The following is a 14,483-nucleotide window of genomic DNA, read 5'->3' as shown; positions in this document are numbered from 1 at the left end:
TATACCAACCCTGCAACGAATGGCAACTTGACTGCATTTTTTCAGTCGTGGTGTCCCTAAAAACACAACATACAAACAAAAAAACAAACAAATGAATAAATACACAAGTGCCCCCCACCAGCTGTGCCATGTACCGCACTCAGCACCGTCTTAAACTGGGCAGCACTAGCAACAGTCACACACACTTCCTGGGCACTGGTTCCTCCCACACACAGTACAGCAGTTTGTCATGCGTCTGAAGGCTGTACAAGCTGGCACACGTGCCTTAGTGGTGGGACTGTATGGCATCACATCTGTCCAGTCTGGTTTTCGCCCCGCCTGCAGCCACCCCGTGCCCAGGAGAGTTAGGTATCTTCCTCCTGGGCCTGAAGGAACTCCACATCAAGACTGGAGGCAGTGGTGGCAGCTGCAGCGGTGCTCCTCTCCACTTTCTCTTTAAGGTGGGCACAGTGGCAGCACTCCTCAGCAGCTCTTGGGTGGCGGGACAGGGCATCAGCATCATTCAGGATCAGGTTCTGAACACGTTTCAGAGTCCTTCCAAAAATAGAGAAATCATACAGTCGTTTCTACCTGGTGACCAGGTCATGTTTTGTGGAAGTGGAGGATAAAGAGTTTTCTTACCACATATATAATTCAAGCACATGAAAGACACCTGGATGTTGTTTACAATAAACCTGACATTTCCGTAAGGGTCCAGCCTGTGTCGCCAGCAGAGGGCGACGGTGGCGATGTGCCACAAGTTCAGGGAACTCCAATTCCCAGGCTGATTAGGCCCAACCTGGCACACCTGTGGACTCCTCTACTTAAGGCTGAGGCAAACAGCAGCCCTTTTCCACGCCTTTGTAGAGGGGTGACCGGTACGGTACTCAGCCCAGGTGGATATTTAGACAAAAAGGAAAGAGGAATGAAAAGAAAAGAGGGCTGGAAAGAAAAGAATAAATAGCCCCAAAACTACTTAAAAGCCAAAAGGAAGGCTTAAACAAGAAACGGCTCCAAGCCATACAAAAGTGTTTGTTCCACAAAGAGCAAACAGGTGAAACGTAGAGCTGACCTTCTTCTCAGAATCACAGAGGAAGTGTCTTTTGTTTCTGATTATCTTTTACTTCCCTTATCTATCTCAGCCTTTGTTTGTGCTGTTTTCAGTGTCCCCTTTGTTGAGGTGTTTTTCCCATTTTTGTGGTTCGAGTCTGGCTCTGAGCCGCCTCAACCCCAAGGTTTAGAATAACTCAATTCACACTCCATCACTTCAATAAATTCATTTAAGACCCTTTTTTTCAGCGTTTCCCTCTCTGCGCTTGGGTCTGCCTCTCTGCTGTCCCATAACAATTTCTTGGTTTGTGGAGTGTGGGTCCATTTATTTATTTTCATCCAGATAAAGAAGATTCTCAAAAAATAGAAACTAAACAGATAAATGCAGCAGAATAGAGTGGATTCTGTGTTAGCAAATTGTAGCTATTCCTTTCCCTCAACAAATAACATAGATAACACTCTATTAATACCCAAAGGGAAGTTAGAGTGTCCAGAAGCACACAAAACAAGACCATCATGGAATACACATAGGTATGGTAAAAACAGAGGCTGGAGCCGTCTGCTGCTTCCTCCACAATTAAACATTGAAATCTAAAAATTAAAAGCTGGCAAATACCATTGAAAATACATGCCAGGCATTTTAACGTTGTGTGCCTTCAGGTTCAAGTTAGGGTTCTTAAAATCCCATGGATGTTTTTCTAAATATCAAAATAGGCAATATTATCATTCACAGTCTAAAGAGATTTATAGTTAGCCATAGATTCATAGTTAACCAATGAATCAATGAATCTATCATTGCAATTAATCTATTTCTGTTCATGTTTGTATTTGGAGATTTTCGAATGTTCTACTAATGCTTTTAAGTATAATAGCTGTTTTGAACCATGGGTGACAAAGACAAAATGACTCCACAATGCTTCTTCATTCAGACGCAGCATCACTCACAAGCAGCAAAATGAAGAAGCAGAAAGCATTTACCAGTTATTATTCTGTTTTCATACAATAGATAAAGTAAAACATCTATGACCTTCAGATTTAGTATATCTGTGCATTAGCAGCCACAAATGATCCAAGAAAAGTTGTGTAGCCAACATTTGAGTATGGATATTAAGTGTTTGGAAGAGCTATCACTAGCTTAAACTACATGTTGATAGGCAGGACAAATTGAAACACAGCCCATGTGAATTTTCATAAATCTCAACAAAATAAACACTAGAATAATAGAAACACTAAAAGAAAATGCACCATAGCTTTTAGGAATATCACATTTATTGTAATTGAGTAAATAAACAGTAATTGTTTCAGTTTAAACAGAAAGGGATCAAAGCCTGATTCAAAAACACATACATAGACTTTTGACTGGTACTGTGGTAAAGGTAAATAACATGACCATGCTATTCATTCCTGATGTTGGAACAGCTGTTTCTCATCCATTTAGCACATCACATTTATGTGGACTCTAGCCAGACAGCAGAGACCCACTCTGTTTGACATGGTGACTGTCCATCCAGATCCTTTGCTGCTGTTTCTGACTTGTCATCCAATATTCCTTATATAAAGACTTTTTAAAGCAGCCATCCACACTGAAAGGAAAAAAGGAAAACAATTTTAATATTGTGAGATATTGTATTATACTTTACTGTAAGTATGCAGTATTCTACAGTAACCAGTTAATACAAGTGTATTTAGAATGACTAATTTCAATGTTTATGCATGTTTCTTTTCATGCATTGTAATGTAATATGTTACGGAATAAATTCCAGATGCTACTTTTGGGTAAATAAACAGATTTACCTTCTGTTTATGGCGTGGAATGTTTTGTAAATCAGTGAGCCTCTTTACTCCTGTATCTCCAGGATCGTTCCCTCTGAGATCCAGCTCTATTAGGGGTGATGAGAGGTTTGATTTCAGAGCTGAAGCCAGAGCAGCATATCCTTCTTCTGTCATACTGCAGAATGAAAGACTGGAAAGAGAAGATGCTATCTGCATTTAAAAGAGCACGATGGAAGAAGCTTATGGTTTAAAAGGCATATTTTCTTTTTTTTGATTTTTTCATTGCATATGTGATCCCATTACTATATGATCACGTTTTACACGTGTTCATATATTAAGTTTTAGTTTTTAGAAATTTTAAGTGGAACAACTAGGTCTCACTTTAGTTTCTGCAGTTTGCAGCACTGATTGTTCAGTAGAGAACAGATCTGCTTCACTCCAGAGTTTTCTAGTTTATTCTCACTCAGATCCAGCTCTATCAGGTGTGAAGGATTTGAACAAAGAGCTGATGATAGAGCAGCACAGCCTTCCTCTGTAATACTGCACATATTCAGCCTGCAGACAGAGATGAATGGTGGAGAAAAGATGAATGAGATTTCTTTTTTGTGAAAAAAAATCCTGTGTGTAGATTTTAAGACATTTGAGTAAAACATGCTTTAACCATTTCTTAATTCATTATCCTTTAAAAATATACCAAAGTCATCTGAATCTTGTCACCTTGTGTATGTGACAGACGTAAGTTTCTTCTTCAGTTCTGAATCTCCTTGTATTTTCCCACTCAGATCCAGCTCTCTCACCAGTAAGGGGTTTATTCCTAGAACTTTAGTTAGAGAATCACAGACTTCCTCTGCAGCAGAACTTTTCAACAGTCTGAAGAAAGAGAATCACATTTTTTATCAATTTTACATTGATTATACCTCACACTCCTCTGGTATTCTGAATTCTATATAAATTTACCTCTCATATGATTTTCTCTTTGAAAATAACTTACACTTTTAACAAAACTACACATAATAAATAAAAAGGCCCAAATGTCATTAATTAAAGGAAAGCAATTGTTGAAAAAAAATCAACATTTACATGTTCATCATATACACTTGTTTTTTTCTAGATTGACTGGGAAGCTATAACGTAGAAACTGTTTACCCTATTGTCTTCAGTTTACAGTGTGGATCCTCTAGTAGATCAGTGAGCCTCTTTACTCCTGTATTTCCAGGATCATTCCCTCTGAGATCCAGCTCTATCAGGTGTGATGAGGGGCTTGATTTCAGAGCTGAAGCCAGAGCAGTGTATCCTTCCTCTTTTATACTGCAGAATGAAAGACTATGGAGAGAACAAAAATGTATTACCTTTTAGCAAAACACAAGACAATATAACACAAGTTTGTGCATGACCTAATAATGAATATGATAAACACATACAGAGTATATAATACACAATATACAAAGTTTTATTTTAGTAATCTGGCCTAAAGAACCAAGACCCCTCCACATTCTGGCCCTCTCTTTTGTTTTCTTCTTTTTTCCTGTTAATATATTATTAACACTTTGAGTGGTCCTTTTGTAGATGATTAATAAACTCCTAACAGGTTATCAGTAACACATCAACAACATAGCAGTGAAGTAGCAATTAAGTAGCAGTAGTGCAGCATCTGAGTACATTGAGGTAAAGATCTTGAAGATGTACTGTTTATATATTATTTGCATTGGGTAGATGTATTGTTGATATGTTACATGAAGTAGACTCAATATGGTACTTTCATTAAGCAAAACCTAACCTTACCCAACCCTACTCAAAACCTAACCCTGTACTTGGCCCTACCCCTAAACCCTAACTCTAACACAAAATCTAATCCTAATCCTAACCTTAGCTTCAATCTAAAACCTAATCTACCCATCACACTGGCCCTAAACCTAACCCTGTCTTTAACCAAAACCTAATCCAGTTATGCTTCAGATACAGGATGGTGTCAGTGTGTCTATACCAGCTTGTTGAGGGTGTTGATGGTCTGTATTAAACCTATAATCAGTTCCTCTCAGATTAACATCTACAGATATGAATATGGGCACTCCAAGTAAAATGAAAAACAACCTAGTTTATAGTCTGCAGACTATAAACAAATATTATTCATGCAATTAAAGTATCTTGATAATCTATATTCATTGCTGCTACATCATTGATATGTTACTGAGAGTCATTTGAGTATTTATTAAATCTACAAAAAACACTCAAAATAAAGTGTTGCCCTGACTTATTATTCTTATTTGTAGTAGACTACTCATGTTTTTAATGAAACACACAGGAATGGATTCAAATCCAGGTTCAGAATTGTTTAAAACTCAATACAGATACACATGCAGAGATTTTCAAAATGAAACAGATACAAATTGAGATATAAATAGTAGCATTGAGTCAGTATTTTGTGTTTATTGCATTATAAACATTTTTATTATAAACACTGACAGGGTTCCTTGTTCTTTTTTAAAAAGTAAAGACATTGAAGAAGTTAGATGCCAAGTCGAAAGGTCTAAATTTCTTATGCATGAATGTATAATTCCTTCTATTCTCTGAACTGTACACAAAATATACAAAACACGTAATGTTTGACCTCAACGTTGGATTACATATGAGTTGCCACAGCTATGTGGAAGGAGAAAGCACTAACGATGACATGTGACAAGGACTGAGATATTCCCTACACCCAAACCCTAGAAGTCGCAGCACCTCAAGTTTCTCTTTGAGTTGCTGAGGTCTGAGGTCTTCCGATTTCCAATCACCATCTTCTGAGTTGAATCTTTAGCTCCAACCCTGGTTGATCCCACTTGGAACTCAATCAGAACCTTTCTGCTCAGTCAACCCAAGGCAGTGTAAATATAAAGCTTTTCTCTGCTCTTCTCTCCAATGTTGGCATGGTGGTTTTCCTGAGATACGCTGACACTCTGACTGATACAGTCTACTTAATTAGAGCTTAACTCACCTCAGTTTCTGCAGTTTGCAGTTTGGACTCTTCAATCCTTCAGAGAGCAGCTCTACTCCTCTGTCCTGTATAGGATTCCTGCTCAGATCCAGAAAAGTCAGCTTAGAGGCTTCTGAGCTGAGAACTTTAATCAGAGCTGAACAGCTTCTCTCTGTCAGGTTACACTCACTCAGCCTAAAATGAAAATATATCAGAGAGGTGTTAATATTATCAAAATCCTTTTATCCTACAATTTTTCTTACAAATATCATGAATCCGAAAATCTATGAAAAATGACAACAATAGTAGCACTCAAAATACATCATAAAGCATCATTGATTTACAACAGTTTAAAAGAAGTTTCCTTAATTAACAGGTTTTTACAATGACAGTTGAAATGACTGGAAATAAACAGTATAACTGATTACACCACCTGGAATTGACAGGCATTATGATGGTGTCACGCATCCCTCGGGCTCAGAGGCCTCTAGGGACTCCATTTCTCAGAATCCCCAGGGGATCACACAATTCTCAGCCCTCCATCTTGCTCCGATCACCAGTCTCTGTCTCCTGAATACTAACTTGTTACACCTGTTCTGGTATGATTAGATTAGTATAAAGCCAGAGCTTTTAGACTAATTCTTTGCAAGGTACTGCTATTTGTTACAAGAGCTACTGAGTGTTAATCTTCTGATTATTGTGATTTTTCTGGTTCTGACTCTCTTTTGCTATTTTGACTTTTGTCCTTTTTGCCTTTGCCCTTTGGACTCTGTTTGCGAGGTTATGTTTGTGTTTTTGTGTCTTTTGTCTTTTTTTGGATTCGACCTTTGCCTGTTCTCTGACCACGTTTTTGGATCACGATTCTGACGTTAAAGCCTCACTTTCTATTTTTACCTGTGAGCATCTGAGTTAATCTGCCTCGTTACACATGGACACCTATTTTAAAATGAAACCGTATGCTCAAATTTTTAAGTATCTACATGTAATAGATTTTTTTTTTTAAATCCTTTAGTAAAAACATTTGACAGAAATCTGAACAAACTTTACTGAGCAAAATCCCCACCACCATGAGGGTCTTCAAGGGTCTGTTTAATGATATAATTTACTATTCCTTTATTTGTTTTCATATTTTTTTATCAATACAGATCTCTGCATGTTGACTACACCATACAGATATTTTAGGATAACAAGTTTGTGAAAGTTTCTAAATAGTAATGCAGGTTAAAAAGCAAAATTACATCACTTTTAACAATACTACTACACAACTCAGTTAATAAAGATTTTCCAGAACAATGCGAGTCTTAATGTCACCTGTGTTTTTTGGTACATGTTTTAGAGCAGTACACTACTTTGACATAGAAAAGAAATATTCAAATAATTTACAATGTCAAAAATCTACTTTAATTCACAATATATGTATAAGTTTTACTTACAGAGCTGATGTGGCTTCCTTGACCACCGGCAGCAGTCTGATAAGACACTCATCTGATCTGATGAACTTATTTAAGTCAAACTCATCCAGCTTCTCTTTGGATGTCAGCAGCAGGAGCTGACCACTGTGCAGGTGAGAGTTCAGCTTCAGAGAGACGTCCTGAGCTCATGTAATCATTGATCTCTTTCACTAGAGAATCATCGTTTAACTCATTCAGACAGTAGAAGAGATTGATTGATCTTCTGGAGACGGATTTTCCTTAAGCTTTGACTTGATGTACTCAACTATGTCCTTCTGGCAGTCAAACCTGCTTCCTTTCTGGGTCAGCAGACCTTGAATGAGCTTCTGATTAGACTCCAGTGAGAGACCCAGGAGAAAGTGAAGGAAAAGGTCCAGGTGTCCATGGTCACTCTTCAAAGCCTGGTCTACTGCAGTCTTGAGAAAATCAATGACTTCTGTTTTTCTGCTCTCCTGTGATTCAGACTGATGATCAAAAACATTCTTTTTGTCATCTCTGAGAGATATATAGGCAAATACAGCAGCAAGGAACTCTTGAATGCTCGGATGGATAAAACTGTAAACTGTGACATGAAATCTGCCTGTCTCCTGAGTGCACAGTCCTGAGTACACTGATACCTTACTGAGGTCAATTCCACAGGCTTCTAGGTCTTCTTTGTGGAAGATCAGGCTGTTTTCTTCCAAGTGCTGGAAAGCCAACTTTCCCAGTGAGTGAATGCTGTCTGTATCCCATGGTATGTCCAAGGCATTCTTTCCAGTGTACTTCACATTTCCCTGTATGGTCTGAAAGATCAGAAAGCAGGTGTACATTTGTGTCAGGGTCTTTGGTGTGTCTTCACTCTCTGTTTCTTCCAGAATTCTCTGAAGTACAGAGGCTGAGATCCAGCAGAAGATGGGGATGCGGCACATGATGTGGAGACTTCTTGATTCTCTAATGTGATCAATTATTTTGTTGGCCAGTTTCTGATCACTGATTCTCTTTCTGAAATATTCCTCTTTCTGCTCATCATTGAAGCCACGCACCTCTGTCACTTGGTCAATACACTCAGCAGGGATCATACTGGCTGCTGCTGGTCTAGTGGTTGTCCAGATCAGAGCAGAGGGCAGCAGATTTCCCTTGGTAAGGTTTGTCATCACAGCATCCACTGGGGCTGCTTTTGAGATACTGTTCAGAATTTCATTTTTCTGGAATGCTAAAGGAAGTTGACATTTATCCAGTCCATCAAAGATGAACAGGACTTTATGATCTGATAATCTCAGTCTTTGTGTTTCAGGGAAGAAGAAATAGATGATGTCCATCAAACTCTGACTTCCTTTCATCAGGTTCAGTTCTCGGAATGGAAGTGGAAAGATGAACTGGATGTCCTAGTAGTCTTTACCTTCAGCCCAGTCCAAAACAAACTTCTGCACACAGATTGATTTTCCAATACCTGCAATACCTGGGTCAGAACAGTTCTCATGGGTTTGTTTTCTTCAGTTAGAGGTTCAAACATGTCCTTGCATTTGTACTTCTTGCTCCATTTGATTTGTCTCTCTTGTTACATTGTTTTTTTCAATGAGTCTCACTTCATGTTCTTTGTTGACCTGTCCAGCACCACCTTCAGTGATGTACAGATCAGTGTAGATCTTATTTAGACTGGTGGACTCTCCTTGCTTTGCAATTCCCTCACATACATGATAAAATGTATTCCTCAGTCTTTCTTTCAATGGACGCTGTATAATTCCAATCAGCTCATCTAATTAATCAATTATAAAAACACAAAGGAGACTCATCTGAGTAATATTTGATCAATTATGGAAAGCAAAGTGGCAAAAATAAAAACAATTATCAAACTGATTATTGCATATATAATTGGAAAATATCATATTCTGTTATGTGATTGATCTCTTACTTTGCAGTGCATCAGCGAGGTCCTCATGTTCCATGTCTTCTAAGTAGGAAAGTGTCATATTAAGAACTTCCTGTCTCAAATCCCATTTCCTTTGCTTGACATTTCTGTAACATTGTGTGCTTTCCTTTCTCAGAAGCTTCTTATATATTTCCAGTTCACGCTTTACAAGCCTCATTATTTCCCTCTCAATCTCCTTAAGACAAAACAAAGATCTAGAGAAAATTAATTAAATATGATAAAATAATGAATGGAAAATTATATTACTGATTTCAAATTACATAACACTCATTCATGCAAACTTCTAAAATTTTATGTGAATCTAAAATCATTAGATGCCACAGATGCAAAAAAAAGGAGTTTATAGCCCAAAACTTTTACCCATGTTTTGGTAATTGGTTGCTTTGACACTGTTAAAGTAAAGTATGTAACAGCAATTTATATTCATAGGAATTACTACATAAAGCCATATTAGAGGACTAAGAGTGATTGTACAGTTGGCTGATCAGTTGCTACATGGCTGTGTAACACTGCATCGTGGTCTGTTTGATTGTAGACGTGGCATTGGCAGTGGAACCTGGTGGTAATGATGATAAAGATAACAAAAACACTTTGCTTTACACTGAAGATTTTGAAGAGGTCTTTAATCTTCTTTTGAAGCTTGTCACCTGCCCCAGTAGACGTCGACCTCTGTTGACCTCTGCAGTCAAAATAAAAGTAAAAATGTTCAGTATACTCTTTTCTGACCAGCAGCCAGGTAGTGCTGCAACACCCACTACATTCAATGTTGTTGAAAAAATGTTGATGATAAGTAAAGAAAATAACTTAAAAATAAAATACTATAGCTAAGCAAAGGCCTATGCTTACTTGATTGTTTGATAATTATGATGTATTTTTAAATATTTTATTTATCTATTTTAGTCTGGTACATTACGCTTGTTACTTGTGGTCATGCATTTTCATTAGAGTGAAGTTTATTACTTCTGTCATCACTACAAGATGTATGATGAACAATTCATACTGCACCACATTTCACCCAGCAAAATGTATTTCTTGTTTGCATAAAGTTCAGCCAGAATGTGGAAAGCAGAGTGAACAGAGCTGCATCTGCGGTTGCTGCATTGAGTGAGCTGTGCAGAGCTGTGTTGTCTTTCTCGACACGTTATAATTTCTCATTCTAATTGCACTACTGTTTATATTTGCAGTTTTATACCCACAGACCTTAATCTGTATGTGCCTTATGTCACTTTAGTGTTAATTTCAGGACCTTCTTATATTTATATATATTTTTTTTATTATTCTATTTTTCTACAATTAGTGTTTATTTTTACAATTAGTGTTTAGTGTTTATTTAGTGTCTATTTAAATTCACACTTTTCCTGTTTACTGTCTATTTAATGTTATCACTACACCATGGGGTCTGAGAGTAACGCAATTTCAATACTCTGTATGTCCTGTACATATTGTAGTATTGACAATAAAAGCTGACTTGACTTGACATTCCATCAATTGTATTATCAGTGTCGTCTCAACACACAGTTTGTTGTGAATTATCTAAACAATTCAAATTGAAACAAGGTATTTAGCATAGCAGCGAGTATGTCACTGTGTATTAAACTAAATCAGAAAGAGAGCAGAAAGACGTCTAAATATGTGGCACTAAATGTGCTGCAGATCTGCCAAAGTGCCAGCCAGTGTTAGCAGTATGTATACTGAAAAGAACAGCTCTGGATCTGGGTGAAAGGTGACTTTCAAGACTTAAAATAAGTTAATAAGTAAATCATTTATGAAAGTGTCTCTATTTTTCCTTAATGTCCCTGAACTGACAGCATTGAAAAGTAAAATGAAATCAAAACAAAAACAAACAAAATCAACAAACAAAATCAAAAGGGACAAAACCCCAAAGGACAAACTCCCTGAAAGCATGACCGCTGAGATGAACCAAGACACTCCTCTTAGAGCACGAGGAAGCACCACTGAAAAAAACAAGACTCTGCTTTAATAATTCTGGATGTGGGTAAAAGGTGACTGTGGAGATTAACGGAGATCATTTGAGGTCTTGGTCCTGACTGACAGAGACCAAAGCAGACGTCATTACGATGCTCATCTAAGACCCAAGTAGACCCTATCATTACTGGCTGCACTTAAACCATGACAGTGTGCCTGAACACAACAGCTGATATTTGTTATGTCTGTTAATAAGTCATCATAATAGCTGTTGTTCTGTAATGAAGAATCAGTTAAATTTACATGTAATTTGTATAAATGCATAATTGCCTTGTTGTGACAGGTTCCTTGTTCTAAAGTGTGTCTGTTTCTTCCCCTGTGTGCCTTTTGTTTTCTTGTTCCATGTGCTTTTGTTGTTGGTTTTGTTCTGTGTCTCCTCCTCCCACCCATTAGTCCTAGGTGTTTCTTGTCTCCCCCATTGTATTTGTACCCCTGTGTTTGTTCAGTCTCCTTGTCTTGCATTGTGGATGTTACCCTGTCGTTTGTTTTCTTTGATCTTGACATTGGGTTTTGTTTCATTATGATCTGTTCTACAAACCTCTGCTACTCAGTTTCTCAGTTTGTAAAGTCTCATTTGAATAAAAGCAACTCGCACTTGCATCCCAGCTCCTCACCTCACATTTGTCTATCAACAGCTGATATTTTAAATGATGTCTATTTTCAGTTGTGAACCTTGTACTGAATTGACAAAAACGGTGAAAGAAATAACTTTTCTGAGATGCTGATCCCCCTTTGACGTTTGAAGGGTCTGGCATTGACCAATCACTCCACGAGGACATACAGGTGGTTACAGGGGAGTCTGACCTCTCCTCAGTTCCACTTTAATCGAAGAAAAAGGTAGGTTAACAAAATGACGTAATTATTTTTCACCTAATATCACTGGGAATGCTTTATTGGGCTTTGTGTAGTGGAGGGGCATTATATTAACAATGATACACATTTACAAACAGTTATCAGACAAAGTGCTTTATCATTAATTGTATATGTGACACAAATGGTACTTCACACATTCTGTATGTGTATATGTATAACATCTATGAATGGGATTAAGATGAGTTAGAGGAAGAGAAAAGAATATCTTTCTGATCCCCATTTGAAGTTTAGAGGCTCTGGCATTGACCGGTCAGTCTTCAAGGAAAAATAACTTTATACAGGGGAGACTGACCTTCCCTCATTTCCACTACAAAACAGACAGAAAGGTTTTTTAGCAGTTTTATTGAATGAAATGTTATTCTGAAAAAGATACCTTATGAAGCAATACCACCGCAATTATATGTTTAAAATGATAAAATATAAAAATAATAGCAGGAGTAAAAAATCAGAGATTGATTGATGATAATATTGTAACATGGTATTGTAGCCAACAGAGGCCCCTGTATTTTACTCTATTGGTTGTGTATTTTACTCTATTGGTTGTGACTTCGATAGCCAGTAATGACTGTTCAAGCACAGGAAGAAGCACAAGAGGAACAAAAACCCAAAAGACAAACTTCCTGACAGCATGAGAATGAACTGCTGAAAGGAACCAGGACTCTAAACGATCCACTCTGCATCTGGATGTGACTTTATAGAGATTATAAATCATTGGAGATCATTGGAGGTTTTGGGCCAGACTCACAGTGACTGTAATGGACATCTTTAGGATGTCTTATTAGGATCATTGCAGACTAACTGAACCAATGACTGTGTGTCTGAACACAACAGTTGACTTTTATTATGTCTGATAACAAAAACAAATCATCATCATAACAGCTTTTGTTCTGTAATGAAGAATCAGTCAATTTTACATGTAATTTGAACTTCTTCCTTGGTCTCCTCTTTGCACTGTTTCACTATCAAAGAGATTATACATTTTCACAGATTCTTAAATTTAATCTTAGTCATTCTCCTTTAAAATATAGTCTAAATTAATAACAAGACTCAAAATATGTTAACGAGTAAATACCTCCATTTGTTTATGAAATGTCCCTGAGTTGACAAAAATTGATACTTAAAACAAAATCCTTCCTGGAAATCAGTCTAACAGTAATTTCTAAGCATGTTAATGCATCTAAAAAAGAAAATATGAAGAGCAGTGAAGTGGAATAAATACCGTTCCTGAGGGGCTGACCCCCCTTTGAAGTTTAGAGGTTCTGCCATTGACCGGTTACTTGTCAAGGACACACAGCTGGATTCCTGAAAGAAATGCTGTTTTTCTATTGCACGATAATCTCTGAATCTATTCCACTGCTTCATACTAAATAATATTTGTTTATAGACATATGACATTTGAGAACTTTACTGCAATACACAACCTTTAATATAGCATTATAAATTAAACAAAAAGCTGTAAAAAATTTAGATTAAATCACATAATTATATTGTAACAGCAAAAAGTAACACTGGCCCTTCCTCACTGTACTATTTCTGACTTGAGTCAAAAATCACTTTCTAAGACTACAATTCCATCAAATTTCAAGCCTACTGAGAAAAGGATTGCTACTAAAGCACAAATGGTCGCACTTTTATTGTAATTCTAATAACTGTAGTTACATGTGAACAACATATGAGACAACAATGTAACTACTAATGATTTAGTCACTGTTACAGATGGATTGCAGAAGTACAGCTTATGTAATTATACATGCGTATCAACTTCAGTTTTGTAATTACACAAGTGTATCTTGATAGTTGTAACAGCCTACTGTCTCTCATGTAATTACTCAAGGGTAATAACATTAATGTGATTACCATTGTGATCAGACTGGAACAGCAGTTCAAAAGTTTTTCTTTCAGCAGTAAAAATAAGTTTGTAATAACGTACATTGACATTCCTTACACTGTATCTGCCAGCTTTCCTAACATTTAGGTAGCATTTATGTTGCTAGTGCTGCGACATTGTAACCAGTTTCAGCTTTAAACCGTTCTGTAATGTGACAGAACAGTAGATTTCACCTTGTCTTAAAATGTAACTTTCATAACATTAATTAAATGTGTTGCATTTCCCCCAAAGCAATATTTATAGTACTACTCTATTATTACATTAATATCTACATAATAACTACACAGTAACTGTCCACTTACTTTAAAGTGTAACATTCCTGTGTAGAAGATATACTTGAGTAATTACATGAGGTATGAAGTTGATACACATGTGTAATTACATCTGTAACAGTGACTTAATCATCAGTAGTTACAATGTTGGTGCATGTTATTCATGTGTAACTACACAGTTACTACAGACACTTAATGTAGGACTGAGTGAATAATGGAGCAATATGTGAATCTTTTGAATATTATGTGATTAAAATCATATTTCTTCCTTGAAAAGAAACCAAAGTGTATTTTAATGAATGAATGATCATGTTTTGAAGTTTATAGTAAACTTGTTTTCAATTTA

At 36.9% G+C, this 14,483-nt stretch overlaps 1 pseudogene; it reads right to left on the bottom strand.

Annotated features, from left to right (window-relative positions):
- Positions 1 to 344: 344 nt before the first annotated feature.
- On the bottom strand, positions 345 to 13,243 carry LOC118801910 (annotated as a pseudogene).
- Between the last annotated feature and the right edge of the window lie 1,240 nt (positions 13,244 to 14,483).

The sequence above is a fragment of the Colossoma macropomum genome, unplaced genomic scaffold, assembly GCF_904425465.1.
Source record: "Colossoma macropomum unplaced genomic scaffold, Colossoma_macropomum, whole genome shotgun sequence".
NCBI lineage: Eukaryota > Metazoa > Chordata > Actinopteri > Characiformes > Serrasalmidae > Colossoma > Colossoma macropomum.
The sequence above is the reverse complement of the archived record's forward strand: the minus strand, read 5'-3'. Positions and strand labels throughout refer to the sequence as shown.